This window comes from Galeopterus variegatus, unplaced genomic scaffold (assembly GCF_000696425.1).
Source record: "Galeopterus variegatus unplaced genomic scaffold, G_variegatus-3.0.2 Scaffold6076, whole genome shotgun sequence".
Classification (NCBI taxonomy): Eukaryota; Metazoa; Chordata; class Mammalia; order Dermoptera; family Cynocephalidae; genus Galeopterus; species Galeopterus variegatus.
The window spans coordinates 104,729-117,946 of record NW_007732187.1 but is presented as its reverse complement, the minus strand read 5'-3'; the positions used below and the strand labels follow the sequence as shown (position 1 = coordinate 117,946).

Genomic DNA, 13,218 nt, shown 5'->3' with positions numbered 1-13,218 from the left:
ACCTCTATTCTCTCCCATAGGTTGGCTGCTTTACCACACACCCCAAGCCCACTCATAACTGGCCCACCTCCTACTTGGGCACATATGATCATAAGTAACAGCTGTCACTTGTTGAATGATTATTAGACGTAAAGCCTACTAAGTGCTGGGTCATTCTCTCATTCAAAGTAGGCACCAAGAAGAAGGAAGAAACGAAGGAAATAATTTACAAACATTTATTGAATGGCAACTGAGCCTAACTATATGTTAGATAAGGCAACCTTGGCGTTAAAGAGCTCACACTACAATAGAAGACAGGTGTGTCAGCAAAGATAGACAATGCCACATCGTAAGTGCTAACCAATACTGTACTCAGGTAATCAAGCCCTTGTGGTTTGATGGGAAAACAACCTCATAAACAAAAATTGTGGAACTTGTGATAATTGAGATATATGCAAGGTACCATTAAGTACAAAAGAGGTGCTCTGTTAACAGCCTGTTAAGAGGAGGATGGAATATAAAGCATGGAGGTTCCAGTGACTCTGCCTTGGAAAGTCAAGAATGGACTCAAAGTGATGGATTTAGAGATGGGATGGTGAGTGAACAGAAGCATTCCTGGTGAAAAGGGCCTCTTAGGTTAAGCAAAACACTGTGAATTTTATCCCATAAGCAATAGGAAGTCAACAGCTACTTGTTTTTGTATCTCTTTCTCCTTCCTTTCCAACCTTCCTTATTTCCTTTTTCTTGTTTTTTTTCCTTTTTTCTCTTCCTCTTCTTCACTTTTCTCCTCTTCTTTCTCCTTTTTTTTTCTTTAAAATTGAAATATAATGCTTCTAGTAGCAGTGTGGTGGATAGACTAGGATTGGGGGAGACTGTTGGCATGTTGAACAATTAGGAAATTCAGCAATATTCCATGAAGAAATGAATGACGGCCTTCCATCAGACAGTAGCTGACAAGAGGAGAAGGGGGCATTTCCTCTACAACCTTGGACAGCCACGACAGAGAAAGATCTCTGTCTTCCCTCCCTAAGCTTGGTGTACCACACCAGTATCTGACACAAGGTAGGCAGTCCATGAAGGCTGTTGCAAAAAAGGTAATAGCGAATGAATGCATGTTTCATATTTTGTGATTGTTAATGAATAAGTGATGCCTTTTACCAAGGTCAGAAACAAAGGATGTGAAAAATTTTGTGAGGAGAAAAAGGGATAGACAAGTTTCATTTTTGTTGAGATTGGTATGTCTCCAGGATGAAGTGATCTCTGCATCTCTACAAATTCTTGAAAACACAAGTTTGAGAATAAAGGAAAGGAGCAGAGAGTCTCTAAGAGTTGAAATTTCCTCACAGTTTTGTTTGGTTCAGATAATATAGGGGGCTTATTTTATATCAGGAAGAAATTAATTGTTCACTTTCTCAATGAACTTCACCAATTTCTACCAATTAGAGTATCAACTAATATTTCTAAAGAGGCACTGTCACAAAGATAAATTTGAGAGTCTTAAAAATCTTTTCTTTTCTTTTCTTTTAAAACATGAGCAGTTTGCCTTTTTCCACCCTTAGGGCAGGCACAATTAGAAGGTACATGGCTTTCTTCTTTGGAAGGAAAAACTTTGCTCTAAGAAAAATGACATCTCTTTCCTAAGATTAGTCCCAAGAATATTAAGCCAGGAATGCAGAAGCCAATTCTTTTCATGGTTGTGACAAAAAGGAAAATAGCTTATTTTTTTAATGGCTTCTCAAGTTCAAAAGTGTGTGTTTGATCCCTCAAAATTCATTTTTATGTTGAATGTATTATGTCACCTGAACTTAAGTTGACTTCACAGTATTTTCCAAAAAACGCTATCATAACAAAAAAACATTAGTTTTGAGATAACATTATACATTCATTGTGTTTCCTTTATTATTACTTTATCTTATTTGAACCTAATAATTAACTCAGAAATTACATTCTCTACCTATATATGCTATTGCTTTAGGCCCACATAAAACATTAAATAAGAATACTACAAAGCTAATTGACTCTGGGATCACATCGGCATTCACTAATCTTAGTAATGAATTCATTTCTTTTAAGAACACATTGCAAAAATTAAGGAAAAAAATCTTTTGAATTACTTTTCAGTAGGAAATGACACAGTTTTTTTGAACATATGTATAATCAGTAAAAGCCATTTATTCCAAATCATTTTATTAGTCAAATTTCTATTTCCTTGGCAGAAAACCTTCAAACTTGCCTCTACAAATCAACATAATCAAATTTGTTGTACTAAATAATAAATCTGTAAGTATCCGTTGAAGTTTAATTCCAGCATCCTTGAAATGTTTCTGAACTTTCGTATTTCCAATAAACAACTGTGGTCAGTAATAATATGCTTGGGTAAAACAAATTGTATTTTTTTCCAATTCTAAAGCTAAGTTTTAAAAAACAGGCATCAGAAAAGGGATACCACAAACCTATTGTAAATGTTTAATCCAAGCTAGAGCTTTTATTTTATTTTGGTCAGGGTGACTAAGATAAATTTTTATTTGGAGAAAGAATTTTACCTCAGCGTTTTTTACATTGGGTTTCTTCTATTTTTCATTATTTGGGATATTTTTGTGGAAAGGGCACTTTGTTTTTTTAGATAACATCTGCTCTTTCTTGTTTTGCTCAGACCCCCACATCTGGTTGTTCATGAGATCTCAGAGAAGATCACCATGACCTCACTAGAGAGTGGTTGGAAAAGGAACAGATGAGTGTCGAGAAGGCTAAGCTCATGTTTTTCTGACAGATGACTCTAAAAATAAAAATTTTTAAAGAAAGCAAAACACACAGACATGGTTGACACCCAGCAATAAGGCAATGGTGTGGTGATTATTTTTTAAAAATTGATTAGACTTTTTAAAAAGAGAAAAAAAGGCAGACAAAGATCTTTAAGGAACCACAGAATGCGGCTATTGAATTAAAATGTCAATTTGAACATGCTTCGAATACTAAGTATCTATAATAAATAATAAATATTTTAAAAATTCTAATATATTTAGGTATAGGTCAAGAAAATTACAAGGATTAAAAGAAAGAAAATTACTAGGATTAGGTATCTGATGAATGCCTTTTTTCAGAACTGTTGCTTTTCTGAGTAAATTGGTTAAATAACTGTTTGATTCCATATTTTACTTATAAATGAAACTATAATAATAAAGCCCATGTATTGACAAATTTATTTATTTTGGAATTGTATATCTAATAATAGAAACAGCTTTAGAAGTGAGATCCTGATACCGTCCCAAAATGCTTATTTAATTCTCCATATTAGGGGAGTACTGTGGTAGAAAGAATAACTGAGCTGCTTTCAGACAAAAAGCATTTTATTTAAATTATTTTTTCCTTGGTTACTTAGTAATTTATAATGTAATGTACATACTTTATTGCTAAGGAGATAAGGACAAGGAGATAGCATTTCTTTCTTTAATTTTTTGGCAAAAGATAAAAAAACAAAAAAACTTAACTATTTTTTGGTAACATAGGTGTGGTTCATATGGAGCCACATTCAGGATTAAGTTAGAGTTAGACATTATCTGCAGTTAGCCTGGTTAATGTTGACTGTGATGAAAAGAGAAAAGAGAATTTGAGCATGAGTCCATTATCCAGATAATTAGTCTATGCAGATAATTTCAACCAAAAAGATGTTGAAATGCTCAGATAATAAAGAAAAGTGTGGTGAGCTTGAAAGTTCTGGGTACTTTTTACTGTGTTCTTGATGTGGAAGCACATTTTAAGTACTGAATCTCAGCCTTCTCAAAAATATAACTTTGAAGCATGAACAGTGTTGATGTGCTCAACAGGAAATCGTAGTGAAACTTGCATCAGTGGGTAACATCACTGTGCCTCAAAATTCAAGAAATGACCTTGGTCAATATAGCAAATCCATTGAAATGAAAGAAAAGTCATTGCTCAGTTTTCTTGTATCATTGGGTAGCCTTTTAAAATCTATGAGATTTTTAGATATGCAAGAGGAAGCCATTATTATCATGGCCTTTTCATAGAACTAAAACATATATTTATAGGGAATAATGATCTTCTCATGAATTACTGGCTTTAGGCACCATAATATGTATTAAAGAAGGAGTTGGTGAAGCAGGCAAACAACATGCAAACATTTTATAGTTTTTTTTTTTTTCTTTCCACTTCAATGCATTTATTTGAAAACTGCTTATTTGCCTGAATTTGCACTGCTGGCAAAATTTTTAGACCAGACAGCTACTTTTTATTGTTGCTGCACATCATGAATAACAGCTTTATTTGATGGCAAATGAGATGCCCCCAAGTTGCAAGCTTTCCATAAACATATCTGAATTGTTCAATTTCCTTCTCATTGTGTAATTTCCACCCTGGCCCTTTGCCTGCTGATATTCAGATAAAGATTTCATTCAAGTCATTTTCAAAACTGTCCTATGTTGCTTGCTATCTAAGTAGTAAGATTGCTCAATTCATATTAGATATAATGCAAGTGCTGCACATGTTTTTATCAGGTATTTCTAAAATCATTTCTTTGTAATAAGTGGTAATGAGAATAATAAAAGAATAATAAAAGTGTTGGGTTTCCAAACACTGGTGGTTTCTTAGCAATAGAATTAGTAATATGACTGTGTAAAGTCACTTTTCTGAAGAAAATATCTTACCGAATTATTTTGTTTCCTTTTCTTTCATGTCTTCTAACATGGATTTGGAAATTGTGATTGCTGATTGATTCCACGTGACTTGGTCCTTTGTTTCTCAATTAGGTAAGTGATTCCAATTCTTTAATAATCTTAGGAGTTCATGGCTGTATTTTAAAAATTAATATTCATTGCCAATTTGTGCTGTTGTGTTCTCTGGAAAAATAAGGTAAAATTCGAATATAAGACAAATCACCATTTTCAAAAATATATTAAAAATCTATTTTATGTATGACATAAGACATAGATTAACCAAAAGAACCGGTTCGAGTTGTTCCTGTTTATATGAACCATATGTTCCAGTTCATTTAAGTCCTTTTCGTTGGCTAGCTTTTGTTTTTAAATCATCTCTATCAGGTGTTGACCAGAAAGTTCCAGGTTATATCAGACTAGTTACTAATCATAATACCACTTATATCCAGCTCTAGGAATGCATTCCATACGGAAGCTAGTAAAAGCTTGATATAAGATCAATAGCTAACAATTTTGGTGATTCCAAAAATATATAGGCTGAAAAAAAATGTCAGCTTTGATTCTCAGGTATTGTCAATTATAGAGCTGAGAACAGCAAACCATGGTGTATGGGCCAAATTGGACCAATGTCAAGTTAAGCATGGTCTTTACATTTTTTAATGTTCCACACACACACACACACACACACACACACACACTCAGGTATTGTCAATTATAGAGCTGAGAACAGCAAACCATGGTGTATGGGCCAAATTGGACCGATGTCAAGTTAAGCATGGTCTTTACATTTTTTAATGTTCCACACACACACACACACACACACACACACACAATAAGCATGGTCTTTACATTTTTTAATGTTCCACACACACACACACACACACACACACACACACGTTATTTTGTAACATGAAAATTATATAAAATTCAAATTTTGTGTATTCAAAATAAAATGTTGGAACACAACCATTGATTACTTTACATATTGTCTACGGCTACTTTCATACTATAACCATATGGCTCACAAATCCTAAAATATTTATATTCTGGTCCTTAACAGAGCAAGTTTACTGACCCCATCGCTTCAGCACCAGTGTACAAGAGGTTAATTCCCCAAACTTCCCACTTTGAGGATACTGATTAGAGCAGAGGTGAATTCATTACATATTTGGCCTTTTCTTCAGTCACAAGGGAATCTACCATATCTAAGATGCCCGGATCTTAACTATAGATTTTAATTTTCTTGAAACAGCCTTTTACTTAGTTATATTTTTCATACCCTTTAAACCCTACAGTATTTGACCCATTAAGTATAATTTATTTTACTGCCAGTGGGTCTTTGAGCTTGCCCACAGACATTCAAAGTCCAGTGGCCGATGGGAACTAGGGAAGTGACATTTTGTGGCTGGTGAAGCAGCAACACGTCATATAATGAAAAGTAATTTCCTCAAACTTTTAAATAGTTCTCAAGGCTTTGTTTTACCTAAGAGAATACTAACATTTTATAGATACTGGCTCTTCTAAATTACATATGACAGTGCTGGAAAAATGTAATATTGACTATTATAATCTAGCTTAGCACCTAAAGCAACACAAGTAAGCATGCATATTCTGATTAAGAAAAGTCGTAAAATAATTATAAATATATTTCTATTTCCTTTTGTTATGTATTTATCAAAAATGGATGCATTTGTAGTTCGAGACAGAAAAGAATAAAAGAGAACAAAGAAAGCATATTCTTGGAATATTGCAAGAGAGAACAATGTTGAAATCACTGGATATTAAGAATATGCATTATCTTCTAGGTTTAGGCCACTGGGAAATAAAGCCTCCGTGCTTGTGTTTGATATACAATGACAGGCACAAAGAAAACGGCAAATACACTATGGGTATTCTAGTATGGTACAATTATACAGTATGTTTTCTATCCCTTTTCATGAAAATTTGACATTACTGTACCTCAGATAGAAGCAGCAGGAATCACCAGGGAAGGAACAGCTGGATACTTAATTAGGTTTTATGTTGTACATAAGGAGACCATGTTTTCCATTGTCAGTGTGTAAAAGAAAATGAAAGCTCTGGGCATCATTAAAGTCTCGAAAGTGTAGGATTTGTCAGCTCTGTTCTCTCAACACCTGGATTGAAAGCACAGTGTGAGGTCACTGTAAAACAAAAACAGACCGTCTGCTCTGGTTGCAATTTCAAGAGTTGATTTTTAAAAATGAAATAGTCCATAATCATTGCAGAGAGAATTATTCCTTTGTAGCTGGACAGTTACATACATGGACATAAATGTATGTGTCTTCCTGAACATCTTTTCTATCATATGGCACCTGAGTACCTTTTTCCTGCTTCTTAAGGAGCACCAGGAGGCTCCTGGGAGTCAGAAAGCTGGAAGATGCTCCTCTTGCCGGCTCTAATGGTGTCACACTCTTGATGAACGTTTTTCCTGGCTTTCTGTTTACCCGCTTTTGTTGAATCATTTTTGTTGATCCCCGACACCCCCTCCCACACACACATTATTCTTAGTGGTGTAGTCATCATGTCTCCCCTTGTAAGTGTCTTTATGATGCCAACTATTTTACCATATATCTTGATGTATTCCACAAGGCCCCTCACTATGCTCCTCAAACAGTGGTTGCCTTTAAAGTGCTGCCTTAGTCTTCTCAGGCTACCGTGTCATATCATATCATAGACTAGGCGGCTTAAGCAACAAGAATTTATTTTCTCACATTTCTGAAGGTTGGAAGTCCAACATCAGGTTACCAGCATGTTCAGTTTCCGGTTAGAACTGTCTTTTTGGTTTGCAGATGGTCCTCTTTTCTTTGTATCCTCACATGGCAAAGAGAGAGAAACAGAGACAGACAGATAGACAGACAGACAGACACACACACAGAAACATACACACAGATCTTCATCTTCTCATAAAGCCCCACTCCTACTGGATGAGGGCCCTGCCTTTATGATATCATTTAATCTTAATTACTTCCTAAAGATCTTATCTCCAGATATAGTCATATTGGGGGTTAGGCTTCACATAAGAATTTTGAGGGGACGCAATTCAGTCCAGAGCAAGTATCTTGAAAACAAGTTGAGTCATGTAAGAAAGAGAGAGGACTGCATTTGTTGTCTTTACATGAAGCTATGACAGGTCTTGTCTGCTGGCTTAGGCCAACTGTGTCTTACCCATGAGTTGGAGTATTTTCTTATCTTTCATCATATGCTCTATTACATTTAGTAAGTTACAAAACGTGTTTCAAATGTTAAAGAATGTTCTATGTCCTGGCTCTAATCTTTTCTTTTATCTTAAAAAAGACGTACAACAGATTGAACACTGATTCCACTCATGAGTCCACTTGTCTGTATATTTAACATTGATAAGGTGCCCAACCAGATGCTGGAGGGATACACACCAATGGGTATAAGATCTAAAGAATAATCTGACAACATTTTACCTTTTAGGAACTCAGTTGACAAGAAAGACAGTTTCAGAGCAATATGTTAAGTGCTCAATATAATTTGCAATTAAAATAAAAATGAAGCAGTGTCCTTAATCCTTTGTAAGGACTTTTCAATGGTGATAGCATCTGATAATGAGGCAGAGTTAGCTGAAGAAAGAAAGGGACTGAGCATCAGGCAAAGGAAGTGGAAAGGACAAAGCAAACACCTGGGTCAATAAGAGTCTGCAAACCATTAATGCTGAACAAAATGAAGAAAATGAAATGCTCTTAAGTTTTGTTTTGTTCTGTTTTAATTAAGCTCCTACTGTGTGTCAGGTTCCAGGTTATATGAGTTGGCATTTAGTGGTAAACCAGAATACCATCCTGTTCTTGAGCTGATTTTCTAGGGTGAGGAGACACCTAATAAAAAATTAATAAGAGATCAAGAGCTGTAAATGCCAAGAAGAATATAAAAATGACCTTTATAGAGGAGGGTGGTATATAGTAACCCTCCTCGAATGGTCAGAGATGTCCTCGTGAGAAGATGATGAGAAGAATCATCTTTGAATTAAAATTGAAATGACAAGAAAGAGCCAACTCTGTAAAGATCCAGGTAAATGGAACAGTTTCCTTCATATACCAAAAATATTCTTTCTTAAAATATAGTATGATATAGGGACCTTGCTTTGAATTAATACACAAGAGAAAAACTGGGGGGATAAACTAGACTAAATATTTGTGTCCCCCCAAATTTATATGTTGAAGCCCTAACCCCCACAGTAATGGTATTAAGAGATGGAACCTTTGAGAGGTGATTGGGTCATGAGGGCAGACACCTCATGAATGGGATTAGTGTCCTTATAAAAGAGGCCCAAGAAAGCTCTCTAGTCCCCTTCTGCCAGGAGAAGACATGGTGAAAAGATACCATTTATGAACCAAACAGCAGGCCCTCACCGTACTTCAACTTGGCTAGTGCCTTGATCTTGGACTTCCCAGCCTTCAGAACTGAGAGATATGAATTTCTGCTGTTTATAAGCCACCCAACATAAAGTATTTTTGTTATAGCAACATAAATGGACTAAGACAAGGGATAAAAGAAATAAGATCAATAAGTGCTATGGGGTGTGGATAGATCAGCAAGAGACTAGATGATTGTTAAAGCTGAGTGATAGGTTCTTAGCATCTCATTTTAAAATTTTCTTTAATTTTGTGTACATTTGAAAATGGTCATAATAAAAGTTTTTTTTTTTTAAATGCTTTCCCTACTAACCTGCTATTTCTTTTTGGTATTATTCCTTATTTATTAAGGTAACATCAAGAGCATTATGGTCAACTATTGTTGAGAGACATTGTATTTGTTATCTATTGAAGCATGATAAATTACCTCAAATATTACAGGCTCAACACAACAATGAACATTCATTATCCCTCACATTTTATGTGTGTCAAAATTTGGTGTTCTAGCTTGAGAAAACCCTCCTCCCAAAAAACCCATGAAATCTTGTATGAGGTTTTAGTCAAGATGTCAGTCAGGGCTATGGTCATATAAACTGGCTTGACTGAGTGGAGGACCTGTGTCCAAGGTGGTTGACTCACATCACTGACAAGTTGATGTTGGCGGGTGGCCTCAGTTTCTCCTTTATTGGATCTTTCTACAGAGCTATTTGTGTGTCCTCACAATTTGGCATCTGGCTTCTCCTGGAGCAACCCAAGAGCAGGTAGAAATGGCAGTGTCATTTACCACAGCCTTGGAAGTTACACGCTCTCACTCTGCATTATTGTACTGGGCACAGAAGTCAGCTCTATTCAGTGTGGGAGGAGATTACATGAGGACATAAATACCAAAAGATGAAGATAATTAGTGGCCATTTTGGAAGGAGAAACAGTTTATTTAGTATTTAAACAAATAATCTTGATAACATGTTCACTGGATTGATGCACATGCAAAAAAAAAATTCCTAGTTAATTTGTTGTTTTCAGTTAGCAACTGACATAATTATCTTTGAACCTCAATATACATATTTGGTTTCTAGAGTATGTACTTATATAATGATGTCTTTCTTCTTATGAGGTACTTGAATTAGTTTTATTTAATGAAACAATGATATTAAATAACTGTGTAAATCAAAAGGTGAAAATATAGACCCAGAATAAATTACCAAGACATTGTCCAGCATAATTGATGGAGATTATTTTCCAGTATACTCTTCAATTCATTACTGTAATAATCTTTTCGACCAATTACCAGCCAATTTTGTCTATGTTAAAATGTTAACCACATTATTTGCCTGTTAATGTAGGTTAAATGTTAATTATGCTGTTCTACAGTGGCTAAGATGGTACAGCCTGAAGTTACACATACTATTGGTTGATTATGTGGCTGTCCTATATTAATGCACCTCATTATTATTGTACTAAGTTTAGTACCAAGCACATCATATTGTGTGTTACTAAAACAAAACCACCCATCATATATTGCTTTCAACTGAACATTAGGCACTTGTGGCTGTCTAATTTAGGAGTGGGGTATGTAACTAAACAGGTAATGATCTTCTTTAACTCTTACACTTGCATTTAGTATATTTAGGCTGCATCGTTAATATATTTTAAATATTTGTAGGCCAGAGTGTAATCCTCTTTACAACAAATGTAAGTCATGATTTTAAGTTAAATGTACATTTAAGCTTCATGAGTGCTATGATTATAAATACGATCATGATTATTCCCTCAGTTGTACTAATAGTGGAACGGCATATCAGCTTACTTCCTGAATCTAATTTCATTACCCCTCATTCCACTTTTACAACATTGGCTATTTTCTAGTGCCAGTGAGCAACATTTGGAAAAAAGGGTTTATATTAGTTTTCTACTGCTGAGTAATGAATTACCACAAATTTAGTGGCTTGCAACAGTGCACATATTTATTATTTCACAGTTCTGTGGGTCAGAAGTGCAGTCTCAGCTGGCTTTCAGCACTGGGTTCATGTGACCAATGTCAAGGCGTTGGCCCTTCTGAAGGTTCTAGGGATAAATCTGCTTTTTAGCTCATTCAGGTTATGGGTGGAATTTAGTTCCTTGCAGTTGATGACTGACATCCCCTTTCCTTGGTAGCTGTTGTGTGGGGGTACTTCTAACTTCTAGAGGCTGCTGTATTCCTTGTCTGTGGCCACTTCCTCCATTTTCAAAGGCAGCAACAGGGATCATGTCCTTTTCGAGTATAGAATCTTCCTGAATCCCCTTCTCCTTTGTCTTTTTCCCCTCCAAGCAGAGAAATTTCTCTCCTCTTAATGGCACATATGATTAGATTGGGCCCACCTGTATAATCCAGGGTAAACTGCCTATTTTAAGATCAGTTGATAAGTAACCTCAATTCCATCTGCAGAGTCTCCCCCAAGCAGTACCTGGTTGAGTAACCAGAAAGGAGTCTTCCAGGGATATCTTTGCAATTCTACTTTCCACAGGGTTGTTGATTAGAAGTTTAGAGTGATGTAACTTGAGTGAGACCTTTCAAAAAAAGTTCCTTTTAAATTGTGTCCTCAGTGACAGAAGGAAATCATAGGAACATATGGAAAGGAAATTGAGGAAAAGACGGCTCTAATTCCAAGTACATCATACAGGCTTATGGTTTATATTTGATTTATTCTATAGCCTGTTAAGGAAAACAGACACCAGCACAAGCCAAAACAATAGCAATATAAATATATTGTATTCCAGATTTTAAGTAATTTCTGATTATATATTAATAAATAAGCAGACATAATTAGGCCTATCATGTTCTTAAAAATGTTGTAGTAATTTCCTCTCTCTCTTTTTCTTGTCTAAATCATTCCCATTGGCACACAGTTATAATGTTTATCTCATTAAAAACTAAACAAAAATACAGAACATGTATTGTGTCATTTTTCCCCTTGTCTCTTCTGCATATCTTTTCTACCTACAATTTCTTTTCATTTTTTTTCTTGAACCAACTATAAAATCCAGCCGTTTTTCCCCCAATCATTTTACCAGTACTGCCTTTATCATGAACAGTGGTGACTTCCACTTCACTAAAAATGATGGCCATGTCTGAGTATTCATCTTTTTTTTTTTTTTCCTTTTTGTCTTTTTTCATGACCAGCAACGGATCGCAACCCTTGGTGTTGCGCCCGCACCTCGCTCAGCCAGTGAGCAGCTGGTCTGTATGTGGGATCCGAACCCTCGGCAGGAGAGCCGCCGCGCTCCCAAGCGGCGTACTGTAGCAGTGCAGTGCGCCACCGGGCCGGCCCTGAGTATTCATCTTAATAGATCCATAATCAGCATTGGACACAGATGATCACTCCCTCATCTTTGATACACTTTCTTCACTAGGCTTCTGGGATATCATCCTTGAGCTGTTCTTCTCTTGTGTGCCTGGCCACTCCTTCTCTGATGTATGTGCCTGGTCCACCATCTCGCTCAAACCCTATGCTGTATTTTAGAGTGTCCCAGCTCATGGTCCTTGGACTTCCTCATTTCCTGTTACATGTACTTCCTATGTGATCTCATTGATTCTCATGGCTTTAACTCTCCACTTTAAATGCTGAAAATCGCCAAATTTATATTTAAATCCTGTACTTCTGAACTTCCAGTACCATTCAATATTCCATTTGAATGTCAGAAAGGAATCTCAAAATTAACATGCTCCAAAATGAACTAAAATTTCTACTTTTCTTTCTAAAACCTGCTCCACTCACAGTTTTCTATTCAGTTAGGCTCTAGATCTTTGGTTTTTTTGTAGATCTTTCTTTCTCTAATTTTTTCCCTAATTCTCTTCTCATGGTGAAAGTCTGTTTCTTCTATTTTCAGAATATATCCAGATATATTCTAAAAACACTAATTTCCTTTGCCACTGCCCAAGGTGAAGCAACCACTATCTATCACCTGAATCATGGCAAACTCCTCCTATCAGGTCTCCCTAATCTTGTCCTTGCTGTCATTCATTTATTCTCACCCACATCAGCATCAGTGCCCACCACATCTCTGACCCCTCTCCTGTCGGTCTCCCTCCTTCTCAGCCTCTTTGTCTTTCTTGCTTTTTCTTGCAGGTGCTTTGCTGTTGGCTGTGCCTCATCAGCTTTTCCAACAATAGATATTCATTTTTCCATCTCTCT

General features: G+C 35.9%; 1 pseudogene; it reads right to left on the bottom strand.

Annotated features, from left to right (window-relative positions):
* LOC103605779 overlaps positions 1 to 7,132 on the bottom strand; it is a 13,118-nt pseudogene extending 5,986 nt beyond the window's left edge.
* Positions 7,133 to 13,218: the final 6,086 nt, after the last annotated feature.